Here is a 13765-nt window from a genome sequence, read left to right as displayed (position 1 = left end):
GATGACCAGCTAGTGCTAGGTTTATAAAATATGGTAGCTGGTAGTTGGTGACAAGCTATAACTGGTAGCTGGTTACCAGGATTTCAAGCCTACCAACCCATGTCCGCTTCTATCATCCAAACCTAAGTCCCCAAAGAACTGCCTCCTTTTACTTTTTTTACCTTTTTACTTGAGACCTACTAAATTAATATGATAGAACTAGTCTGCAGAAAAATTCATCTGATGTAACTTCTGCTGTTTCTCACTAGGAATGTCCACAAACGTGAACACCTTTTTATCTTGGATGATCAGGACGGGGAAATTGGGATTCTGGACAAAACATGAATTTGCAGATTTGTGCGTGATTGGTAAATTGAGAACCATTTAAATTGCAAGCAAACTTGAAAATACAGTTTTATTAAAAAAATTAAAATATAACTGCAGTCCATAAGTATTTGGACGGTGGGGCAAGAGAACCTTGCTCCAATAATGGTCCTAACTTTTGGACAATGCATTGCATGGAGCATATTACACAGCTTGGACAATGTTTAAAAATGAAAAACTTGTCAACTTTAGTGAAATTAGTTAACAATATCCAGTGCAATCCATATGTATTTGGACAGTTGGTACAATTTCTGTTTTTTTGGCTCTGTACTCCATTGGTTCTAAATTGTTGTACAAGCTATCCCCAATGCTTGTCCAATGGTTCTGATCAATTTTTTCTAAGCTTCTAAATAGCTTGATTTTCTCCCAAAGACAGTTCTCTGGTCTTCATGTTGGTTGATCTTTTCTAACACAAATGCAGTATTCACAGGAAAACCCAAGGATAAAAACAAGAGCAGACATTTAGAACTATTTATTATTTAACCAATCAATCTAACAGAACACATCTGGCCAACAAGAAACACCTGTCAGTCACATGTTCCAATACTTTTGCTCACCTAAAAATTGAGTGGTCTGATACAATATTGTCAAATTTGAAAGGGGATTTGACCAGTGTTTTGACTGTGGCTCCATGTGCTTCCCATACATGATTGGCGCCAACATGAGGACTGAGACATAAACGTTTCAAATAGTCCACCCCACTACGAGCGTAAAAACCCTATAGCTTAATTATGCCGAGAATTCTCTGTCCATCAACTGTCGAGGTCTTCCTGACCATGTCTTTTGCGATTACTGAGATCACCAGTGTTCTCTTTCGTATTGATGTTCCTATGATGTCTCTGTCTGTTTCATGATTTTTTTCTTAGCCGCATCGTTTCAGAGGCAAAAGATGTCAGTGCCAAAAAAAACCCTACCCCTACCAGAAATTCTACCACTGTCCAAATACTTACAGACTGCACTGTATAATCAGCACTTCAATCAAATTTTATCATAGAGAGATCATTGAATTACAAATAGGTTACTCTGAGTCTCATATTGTAATGGGCCAATTTGAATGGAACCTTTCTAGTGAATGAATACTTTAGGTGCCAAAGCTCTTTTATAATATGACTTTGACCAGTTTTGCCCAATACTGACAATTGTAATTGTTCTTGAAATGTCAGTGAAAAACAGCAACATAGCCTGCCATTTTTTCGTAGTGTTCTAGTAAGAAAATGTTTGCCGAACAAGTGACTTGATGCTGACTTAATGAAATGTTGACTTTATTGTGCTATAATACAACACTATTTATATTTTTGTCTTTTTGTAGTTTTAACTTTATCCAACCAAGCAATGAGCAAGCAAGTTATTTGGCTATGTAACTAGCTGGCTATATAACAAAGATGATAGTCTACCACAAATGATGCAACTGTAACTTACAGTTTGAGACAAATATAGGTTTAGCTAAACACTCCCTGAAATTTGTCACTACACACACGACACCTAGGTCTCATTTTCTTTGGTTATACTATAGGAGATGTAGGATCCCTTGCTGGTTGACTCCACCATTATCGATGGGCAAGGTTTATGCTTGTGCATGTTTCAGAATAAGCCCCTTTACAATGGTCAAAAATCTTGCCTATTGTACCTTTAAGAATTCCCGTGAAAATTAAGTTGGTACACCAGCCCAGAAAACATTCTTCATCATCATACACTCCATTGGAGTTCCATAAAGACTTGATATGTCTAAGGTAATGCATCAATCCTTAGCTAAATAAAGCTTCAGGTTATCAACAGAAGTTTGTTTGGAAATTAGTATGCCATGTAAAAAAGTAATGCGTGTGTTCTGCTGGTCTTGCTTTGTTTCTGCCAAGACACTGACTGGAGAAAGTGGCACTTGTGAATGGGTTCATTTGTTTCTTATGAGTCGATCACAGTGACACTATACTGAGGGTAATACTGAAACAAGTAATGCAACCTCTCATGCAGGAAAACCGTAATCTCTGTTTGACTTAAATGTTCAGTGCCATCGAGTTTACAAGGGAAGGCTTTTCCCCCCTAATGTGCCTCTGGTCAGATCATAGTCTATTTGAGACTCGCATGTGTGTCCAGAGCATCTGCTCTTGGCTATTTTTGCTGTGAGATTTCAGAGTGAGAAGTGGCAGTGTCCACCATACTTTGGAAATTAGTATCATGTTTCACTGTACTAACCCCTGTGTTTTCTCTATAGTATATTAGTATACCTATATACTCTCTACTTCTCACAGAAATAAAGGCACACTAAAGGCACAACTGTAAAAAAAAAAAAAAAAAGCATACACAGATACCAATCTATTACCATGGCTCTTACATATATTATGTGTATCAGTAGTAACTGTGAGATGAATAAGTGAAGTATTATGAAATTATAACTGTTATACTCATTTTGAACTCATATTTTGGATACCTATTTTGGATATGTATGGAAATTTATGTAATTCAAGCTCCACATTAAAATTGTAACTGTAGCTAGGTTAAATTCTTATCATTCTACCTGGAAAAAAATGGAAGACATTTCACAAGGACTCTTTTGGAAGGCTCAGAATATTCAAGGCACAGAATATTTTCAAACATGCAAATATCAAGTCTGAATAGTTATCAGACAGGAATCCTTAGAGGTCTCAGCAGTATTCTAAATCTGTCTGTACTATTGAACAGAAGAACACATGCTAAAGATAAAATCTCAGCATTTCCCCAGTATGTCACAACACATGTTCATCTGTCGAATGGCTGTTTCTTTTCCAGAGTTACAGTTGCTTCATCATCATGGTTTTAGTTCAACAATATTATATACAATTTAATATACATTATAAAACTGTTCATCACCTTACAGCAAACAATTGATGACACAATATTTAAAAACTGGATTCCTCTGGTTAGTAGCATGTGTTAAAAGATGTGTTAAACAAGCAAATAGTAGTCTGCATTTGATGTGTCAGACGTTAAGCGTCTCAAAAAAGACAAGGAATATTCTGAAGCCATATGGACGAGTGACAGACGTCACCATAATACATACCATTAGGCCTAAATACATTTCGAAAATTAGTATCTTTCCCATTTAAAACTGTTGGGGTTTCCTTTTATGACGTATGTTCTTGTATAATATACTATCATTATTTCAATAGAGCCATATTGAAATCTATGAACCTGAAAAAAGAATACGAAAGTTGGCAGAGAGGTAATTTTGCTAACGCGTGACATATTCTAGCCTAATTATATGAATGCAGTCTGATATTGGGGAATCAGGCAACGGAAAGTTATACGGGTAAGTTACCTCGTTCAATTGATCTGTCCTCCGTATCCCTCTCTCCTAAGAATTTCCCCCGTAATTGTGGATCAAACGTAATGAAACGAGATAAATAAAAAATATTTAAGCACAGGGACGCCTGTACTCAATTGTGGAGTGTACTCCCTGTGTGTGGACTCAATGTCGTATGGGTGAACGTCTTGACTGGCAGTTTCCTTAAAAGTCTCGTGTCTCTCGCCATCTACCGCATTCCTGGCGCGGCAGCGGCAACTTCAGCTGTTCAACAGCAGGGCGCATATACTCTAGCACCCCGCTAGTCATTACTAAGTGTTTCAATAAAAATAAACATGACAACACAAAGATGATTTGGCATAATGAAATGGATGGCTTTCGTCATGATGTCAAACGTGAAATTTTATTAAATTAAATTAAAACGGGTCTAAATTAAAACATTGGATTTGAAATGAAACAATAAATAAGAGGTTAAAGTGCAGACTGTTCCCTTTAATTTTAGGGTATTTACATAAATATTGGATGTTGCGTGTTGGAATCTCTTTATGATGTTCCAACAAAATGTTATTTTGAAAACCCTATTTTTTAGTCTAAGTCTCTGACGGTTATTTTTTTATTTTTTTATTTTTTTATTATTATTTCCTCATATTGACAAACGCCAATAACAGATTCCAAAAGCAATCAAAAGCCTAGAATCAACACTATATACGTATACCTGCACTAAGCAAGCAATTGAATACACCTGACTATTCAGAAGTACCTGAGAGGCCAACTGTCCGATTACTTTTGGTGCCTTATTTGCACTCATATTCAGATTGTGTGTAAGCCTGGATTACTCTTCAAAGGCTAAAATATTGTACTCAGTGACGGGCATGCAAGGTCTGTAAAAGCACATGACAAAACCATTTTCATGAAGTTTTGCACTGCACACACGGTTCCTCAAATATTTTGTGCTTAGATTTGGTTTTCTCCCACAATTGTTTGCCATTGATTTGCCGCCATAGTGAAGTTCATATTAATTTAATGTAATTTACTCTGCTTTTTTTTTTTTTTTTTTTTCAGAGGAGCGTGCTGTTCAGCGGACCAGGAGGAGGAGGCTCTGGAAAACACTTCTTCCCCACATCAGAAGCAGAAACCAATGTCTGATTTGTGTAGGCAATGTCAGCAAAATAATTATCAGGTATGAATTGTGTTCTACAATTCTATTTCTCATTCTGTGCATTATTTTATGCTATGTCTGAGGTGAGAAAATGATGAAGACCTTGTTAGATAACAGTATCCTATGCTGCTCTATCTCTTGGTATTCAGAAGTGCCAATCTTCCAGAGACTGTGAAATGCTTCAGGAAGACCAGAGTGAGAACGTTTGCAGTATTGCAGGGGTTGTGAAAGACAGTGCAGTCACAGGAATGAACACCGCTGGTTGGGAAGGAGGATGGCACAGCTTACTTCAGACCACTGCCACAGAACAAGAAGTACCAGCACATCAGGTACTGCCTGTGTGCTACGGCTTTCCCATTATTTTCTGTTGTTGATATCATTTTACAGTTAGGTAACATTTTGTGGAAGAGCATTTTGTGGTGAAGAGATTAGATTCCAGCTGCTCTGTAATGCTCATGTACTTCCTTCTAGGGACAGACTACTTCTAGAAGCATGACATTACATTACTTTACATTACATTATTGGCATTTGGCAGATGCTCTTACGTACAACAAAGTGCATACCCATACCCATGACCTGGACAAGATACAGCCAGACAGATATAAAGTTGGCTCCAGAATTATTTGCACCCTTGATACATATGATGTCATATGACACAAAAAATGCTGTTAACTAAAAAATAATACAGTTATTGACATAAGCTTTATTTTCCAATATGTGAAAAGCAGTGTGCTTTATTAATGATTCAATGGAATCAACCAAAGTCTTGCATTTTTTCAATAATAAAAAAACACAAAAAAAGCACAAAAAAACACAACAACATTATTGCATAATTATTGCCTCCCCTGGTTTAACGTTTATGCAAACATGACAGCCATGAGTCTTACTTCCTATAATTTGTGGTTAGAGAACACATTTGGAGGGATTTTTGATCATTGCTCCTTGCAGAACTTTTCTGAATCATTGATATAATTGGGATACCCCCCCTCTTCAGTTGAGACCACAGGTTTTGTCATGGGATTTAAGTCTGGAGACTGAGATAGCCATTGCAGAACATTGTTGTTTTTACTGAACCATTTCTGTGTGGATTTTGATGTATACTTGGATCATTGCCCCACTGGACAGTAGGTATGAGGTGCTTCTCCTTACATGTATTCCATTTTGGCACCAAACATGTGGAATGTATTGCCAATATGTTCAATTTTGGTCTCATCTGACCATAGCACTCTTCCAGTCATAATTCCAATGAGATGTGGCAAACCTACGGTTTTGGTTTTGTTTATTGTGCTCAGTAAAGGCTGTCTTTGTGCCACCCTTCCAAAGAGTTTGCTGGTATGGAGGTGATGGTTGACAAAATTTTACTTGCCAATTTAACTTTGTTTGATTTCATTTATAATAACTTTAAGGGGTGCCAATTAATTTGATTAATAGATTACTAAATAAAAACCATTGAAATATGAGAGTTAATTTATTGAAATTAAAGTATATGATGTTCCCATATGTTTGAATAAAATATAGGCTCATCAAAGACTAAAACCTTGCAATGTTGGAATGTTAGCTTACCCATACAAACTTTTGATTTCCCCTCCAAGCAGCCAAGCTAGCACCAGCAATAATTTAGCCAAGCCGTCTTTCATTTGCTCTCTGTCAGCAAACTCAGTTTCTCTGTGTACAACTTCGCTACATGTCACTACAGAGAGCTAATGTTAGTACTGGCTATGAGCAGGTAGCCAACCCTCTCTTTACTAAAGTTGTATGAAACATTTTTCGTTAACCTATACGCAAGGCTCATCATTGTCGGTTTTAACCGTTTTCTCGCAAAAAATTCAGATTAAACCAATTTTCGCCCCAGTTTTAGATTTTTGATTGATGTTTCCCTCACCTTTAAAATTTTTTTTTTATCTATTATGAATTTGGTTCTCTAGACTATTGCCATGAAAATAATACTAATTTTAGAAGTTGAGGTCCCCCCATGCTTGTTTTGTCACTGCACATGTTATAAAATAAGGAACCATTGCTAAAACAATGGTATCGTAAAATAGTTTATGCAAACAGAAGCGTTAGTTTTATTGCTTTCACTGTTAAAAAGGATTGAATGGAAATAAATTCAACAGGACAATTTTTTCTATTGAGCTCAATGTAAAAATTATCCAGGAGAAACAACCCCTGTAGTATCTACTACATACCTACTGGCAGCATAGTGGTTTGAGGTCGCTTTGATACCTCGGACCCCTTGATGACTTAAAACCATTTAGACAAATGTGTTCCATACCGTATCAGCATAATTTACAGCTGAATAAAGTCCTACCCCCAAATTCCCATAGAGATCCATTCAAATGCAAAGACGCTTTCATATGCCTTGAAATAAGATATCCAGACTCTGGTGATGTTGATAGGTCAGAGACTTCAGAAAGTCATGGCATACAAAGGCCATGTGCCATATGCAACCAAATACAACCAAATTTGACATTATGTTAGCGCAAACATTGAAATGAGGGGCTGTGTATAAAAAATGCTGTTACGACGACAAAATGAAACCAAAATGTAAGAAAATGCTCTTTAATGTCAGGTTCTGTGTTTTCTGTTTCCTGATTTTCTGTCTTCCCCTGCATGTTTGCCTTTTGTTACCTCTGTGCTTTCAGTAGTCTGTTTCCTGCTCCATTCCCTCATTCATTTGTTTCCACCTGTGTTTCATTTTATGTCTCCGCCTCCCCACTCCTTATATGACTTGTCATTCAGCTCTCCTGTGTCACATTGCCTGTCAATCCCCTGTGTATATTAACCTGTCGTTTTCAGTTTAGTGTTGCTAGTTCCTCAGTTCTGTTTCATGTCCTGTTTGTCTCTGTCCTGTTCTAACTGCCGGTTTATATTGTTACATATTGTTACAACATTTTTTTAAATTCAATTCAGCATATTTATTTCTTCTCCACTGAGTCTCCCCTAATGAGGGAGAGAAAGACACCCCAGCTCTGAGTTTCAATGACATATTGTAGGTTCCAGGCACCGTTGGGGAACAATGGTATCAGAATGTCATCCAAATGAACTTAAATGTATTTGACCGAATCAAAAAATGGTGCTAATTGTTTGTTCTTAGAATAACTGGAGACTCAGCATTTCAGTTTCAATACTTCCTATTGTGTGGCAAAGATTCTGTGAGTCCTGAGGCTAATGTGAACCCTCCTGTTTAGACGCTGGGAGACTGGAGGGCACAGAGGAGCAGGAGAAAGCCCAAATTAGCCCCACAGCTGTGAAAAGCCATCATCACCAAGGAGACGGCTCAAGTGCAGGGCTAACAGACCCCCACCAGCCAACAATTGTCACAGCCTGTCCGCAGGGAGGAAATGACATTGGCAGTTTCGTAGCTGAGTGGGTTCTCATTGCACCAGATTCTCATGGTCAATCCTTTACCTTGATTTCATAACCAGGAACGCTTCAAACTGTATTCATGTTTGCCGTAGGCATATAATCTCCCATTTTGTACAGAATGACTACACAAACTGAGATTACTCTTATAAAGTGGTCTCAGTTATCACTGTTATGCACTGCAGACAATAACATAGATGCTAAAAAAGAATCCTGTCCTAACTGTATGTTACATTATATTCTAACAATATAACTGATTTCATAGTGTAAGGTGGTGATAAACTGGTCTTTTGGCTTGAGTGCACTATTATATCTTATTCCCAGTTCTTCAGAAAATTGTGACACAATTGACAAAATTGTTTTTTGCAAGCAATTATGGACCAAACGTCACACCTAAACTGATGCTCTTAAAGTCCATACATGTAGGTAAATGCATGATCTTTCTACTTTAGAATAAAAAAACAGTTTGAACATTTAAACATAAACTGAGACATAGATTAGCAGTCATAATAATATTATTAGTTTCCCTTCATGATAAAGATATCAATGAGAATCAGAACGATGTAAACAGCCACTGTGAAGAGCAAGATATTGTTGGACAAGATCATGCTTTGTAATATTCTTTTTAGTGTATTATATTGCATATTGTAACAATATGATATAAGCTTGCAAACATAAAAACTATACTGGTGCACACCTAATAGGGCGGCCTGTTGCATGGTGGTTAAGGCGCATGACTGGGACACACAAGGTCAGTGGTTCGATCCCCAGTGTAGCCACAATAAGATCCACGCAGCCGTTGAGCCCTTGAGCAAGGCCCTTAACCCTGCATTGCTCCAGGGGAGGATTGTCTCCTGCTTAGTCTAATCAACTGTACGTCACTCTGGATAAGACCGTCTGTCAAATGCCATTAATGTAATGTAACGTATTCGTTTCTGGGCTATAATCTTGGTCCCAGTCATGGAAACAATTGTGGAAATTATCTTCAGTTTGTCTCTCAGGCAACAAATGTCAGTGATAAATGTAATTTTATCTGTGATGAAGGGCGAGCCGTAAAATGAACACACACACCAATTCAAGCCTTGGGTCCCACACTTCTACAAACGAAAAAAAAAAATATTGGAAATGGTCTGCTCTTTCAGAACACCTCTGTTACATCATAATCTCCGTATGTCTGAATATATGCATAATAATATTTATCATTATGTGTGGACTGTATATATTGTGTAAAGGTAATCATCGTAAATCAGGGCAAAAATACTACAATTAAAAGTATAAGTTTGTGTCTAATTGTGATTATTAGCAAAAATAGACGAAAAAAGCTTCACTTTTTACACATTTTTGTCAAAATTAATAGGTTACTGAAATTCTAGTTTGCTTTATGTTCACATTGTTTTCTTAAATGCATCCTCATTCATGTTGTGCAACATGCTGTTTTAGATGTACTGTTGTCCAATTTTGAAATGGTTCTGCTTATCTGGGAGGATAAGATTAATGTAATTTTGAAAAAGTGCCAGTTTATGTGAATCAATCGTACCTCAACATTTGTGTGGTATAATGGGATTTATTACAACTAAGGGGTTTTGTTACAAATAAGGGAGGCTTTAGAGCAGCAATACGAAACTGTATATGCCAAATGGAATTTCATACAATAAATGTAAAGTAAGAATGTTTTCAAAAATAGAAATGTTAATAGTAAATTTTTTATCAATCAACAAAATGCAGAGTGAGTGAACAGAAGAAAAATCTAAATCAAATCAATATTTGGTGTGACCACCCTTTGTCTTCAAACCAGCATCAATTCTTCTAGGTACACTTTCATAAAGTCAGGGATTTGGTAGGCATATAGTCTAGTATATAGGCAGTATAGTATAATTGGTGTGTGATTAACCAATTGTACCAAACAGGAGCTAATGGTCATCAATTTAATATGTAGGTTGAAAAACAATCATTAACTGACACAGAAACAGCTGTGTAGGAGGTTTAAAACTGGGTGAGGAACAGCCAAACTCTGCTTCCAAGGTGAGGTTCCTGAAGACGTCTTAATGTCAGAAGTCATACACCATGGACTACAGGAACTGGGGTGCAGAAAAATAACAGCAGGTTCTCTGGACTGATTGTTCACTGAAGGGAGAGCGGTACAAGAATGAGTGTCTGCAGGCAACAGTGAAGCATGATGGAGGTTCCTTGCAAGTTTGGGGCTGCATTTCTGCAAATGGAGTTGGAGATTGGGGATGGTCAGAATTAATGGTCTTCTCAATTCTGAGAAGTACAGGTAGATACTTATTCATCATGCAATACCATCAGGGAGGCATCTGATTGGCCCCAAATGTATTCTGCAGCAGGACAACAACCTCAAACATACAGCCAATGTCATTAAGAACTATCTTCAGTGTAAAGAAGAACAAGGAGTCCAGGAAGTGATGGTATGGCCCCCACAGAGCCCTGATCTCAACATCATCGAGTCTGTCTGGGATTACATGAAGAGACAGAAGCATTTTAGGGTGCCTAAATCCACAGAAGAACTGTGGCTTGTTCTCCAAGATGTTTGGAACAACCTACCTGCCGACTTCCTTCAAAAACTGTGTGCAAGTATACCTAGAAAAATTGATGCTGTTTTGAAGGCAAAGGGTGGTCACACCAAATATTGACTTGATTTAGATTTTTCTTCTGTTCATTCACTTCCTCTGTTCATGCATTTTGTTAATTGATAAAAATAAACTATTAAATTTTTTATTTTTGAAAGCATTCTTATTTTACAGCATTTTTTTCACACCTGCCTAAAACCTTTGCACAGTACTATACACACACACACACACACACACACACACAGTCCAAAAGTACCACATTTGAAGTTACTTTAAAGCTTTGCAAGAACTACTTGAAGACCAAAAAAGAGCACGGAGTGCTCACCTGTCCTCAACCCCATTGAATATTTACGGGGACACTTGAAGACCGACAAAAGCTAAGCATTCAGTAACATCACAAGATGCTCTTTGGAACACTGTCACATAAAGATAACATGGATCATCAAGCTTTGCACAGATTTGTGGAGTCCATGCCAGGTTGAGTGCATGTTGCCATTAAAGCAAAAGGGGGACATACCAAATACTAAGAAATTCTGACATTTTCAAAGATTCTACTTTTCTCTCAAATTGTTATGCTGTTTATATAATTTGGAATTAAAAGGTTTGTAATAAATTATAAAAGAATGCAAAATAGAAGCATTTTATTAGGAACATTTTTACTTCATTACACCTACTTATTCATGTGATTGTCTAATCAGCCAATTGTGTGGCAGCATTGCAATGCATACAATCATGCAGATATGGGTCAAGTGGTTTTTCAGACTAAATGTCAGAATGGGGAAGAAATGTGATCTGAGTGACTTTGACCGTGGAATGATTGTTGTTGCCAGACAGGGTAGTTTGAGCATCTCAGAAACAGCTAATCTCCAAGGATTTTCACGTACAACAGTCTCTAGAGTTTGTGTGAAAAACAACAAACATCCAGTGAGCTGCAGTTCTGTGGGCAAAAACACCTTGTTAATGAGGGAGGTCAGAGGAGGAGGGCCAGACTCTTCAAAGCTGGCAGGAAGGTAGCAGTAACACTGAATAACTCTAAAAATGAAGTCTAATAAATACAAAATAAAGTTCTCACTGGGTGTATATAAATACTTACAAAACTGTAAGGTTTTTTACAGTTTTCTGTGGACTAAAAACAGGTGTAAAACAGTAAATACATTATTACTTTTAGAAAAAATCCCAAAAAGTTTCTGTGAAATTTGGTAAAATGCCAAAATGCAAAAGACTAGACCGCAAAATAAATATTGCACACTCAACACGAGAATCCATCAATCCATCCATCCATTATCTTAAGTCGCTTATCCTGAACAGGGTTGCAGGGGGGCTGGAGCCTATCCCAGCATACATTGGGCGAAAGGCAGGAATACACCCTGGACAGGTCGCCAGTCCATCACAGGGCACACACACCATTCACTCACACACTCATACCTATGGGCAATTTAGACTCTCCAATCAGCCTAACCTGCATGTCTTTGGACTGTGGGAGGAAACCGGAGTACCCGGAGGAAACCCACGCAGACACGGGGAGAACATGCAAACTCTGCACAGAGAGGCCCCGGCCGACGGGGATTCAAACCCAGGACCTCCTTGCTGTGAGGCGGCAATGCCGCCCCAACACGAGAATGCAAAAGTTAAAAACATTTATAAAGAATATTTATCTCAAAACCTGTTGACAAAATATTTATAAGGAACAAGTCAACTGCCAATTTACTGTGACTTGGTCAGCCTTTTAATTATTTTTATTGCAGCATGACTAACACTGTACAGCATTGCTGTGCTTCTCCTCTCAGTGACAGAGCAATGCTTTCAGTAAAATGTCTGATCCAAAAAAGAGAGATGCTGTTTCCTCTCCATATTGGCTTACAGTTACAGTTAATGTCATAGCTATCAGTTACCAGAGCCTGGCTATATTAAGATATGTGACAAATGAAATGTTGCCCTGTGCCAAGCTGCTCAGTGGTGCAGCTTACCCATCAATAGCAAATAACTGATTTGATTAAACAATATTATGTTGTTCAAACAGAGATTACCACTACATTTTTATGTTGAACTTTTTAAAACATTTGGCTGCATCCTTAAGCAGAATTCAAATTATGGTTTTATCTGTTGTACACTTGATATGGTATAAGTTTTGTCATTTTCAGAGTGTGTTACAACCCATCTAGGGTTAGGAGGGAGTGCTTAACATAAATATAGTGACCGGGTGGAAAGGTGTTGAGCGCATTGGGTGTAAATAATCAAGACAAGACAAGATTGAAGGTGCAATCAAGGTGTATATTATAAAACACAAAGTGTAAGTGAAATGCTATTTAAATTCTTACACATATTTACACAAAAATACATACACATCTAGGTTACAAGGCCAAGGGATATGCATGTTGCCAAATAAATGAAATGTACTACATTTGTTTGGTTGCATATCTGACTACTCTGACAAAACAAAATACATGGTTTGCAACCACCCCATTCCTAATGTATCTATGCACAAGTTCCACCTACGTGTAGCACTGGTGTACAGAGGTCTCTATCTTACCTGTCCCAGGGCCTGGACTACACACAGATAACCACACATACACACAAGAAAAGGAATGGTCATACACTAGTTTCTGGGTATCTATACAAGCGCGCACACACACAATCAGTTGGGAGCGCTGAATGAAAGAGGACGAACGGCAGCAAACACACAGCTTTTATCTTCCAGAGGAGGGACATGATTGGTTGAAGCGGGACCAAGATAATGATGATTGACAGCAAGGACAGCAAATGGAATGGTGAATATCCCTCCTGTAGAATTACAGTGAGAGTGATTCTGAATAGGTATCTTTAGACTCTAGTCTGATGAACAGATTGGTTAAGGCCTGGCCACCAGACACTCGCCGACGAGCTCCCCTCCCGGATCTGGCTCCAGAAGGAGGCCCCGGTTTCCCTTTTCCGAGCTAGGTATCTTGGTGCTTGTGAGGCCGTGTCATGGAGTCTTTGAATCGCTCTTAGTCTGGCCCCTCCCCCGGGACCAATTTG

The 13765-nt window shown here is 38.0% G+C and overlaps 1 protein-coding gene across 5 annotated transcripts in view; it reads right to left on the bottom strand.

Annotated features, from left to right (window-relative positions):
* The window catches only part of nexn (nexilin (F actin binding protein)), a 43579-nt gene extending 30175 nt beyond the window's left edge, over positions 1-13404 (bottom strand). For 2 of the 5 annotated variants that reach the window (XM_061237300.1, XM_061237301.1), the window contains exon 1: positions 3656-3820. The gene's annotated coding sequence lies outside the window, so the exon portion shown is untranslated. Of the gene's footprint in view, positions 1-3397; positions 3521-3655; positions 3821-13280 lie in introns of those variants that run through there. The other 3 variants (XM_061237298.1, XM_061237297.1, XM_061237299.1) reach the window with 3 other exon arrangements.
* Positions 13405-13765: the final 361 nt, after the last annotated feature.

Source organism: Conger conger, chromosome 4 (genome assembly GCF_963514075.1).
Source record: "Conger conger chromosome 4, fConCon1.1, whole genome shotgun sequence".
NCBI lineage: Eukaryota > Metazoa > Chordata > Actinopteri > Anguilliformes > Congridae > Conger > Conger conger.
The sequence above is the reverse complement of the archived record's forward strand: the minus strand, read 5'-3'. Positions and strand labels throughout refer to the sequence as shown.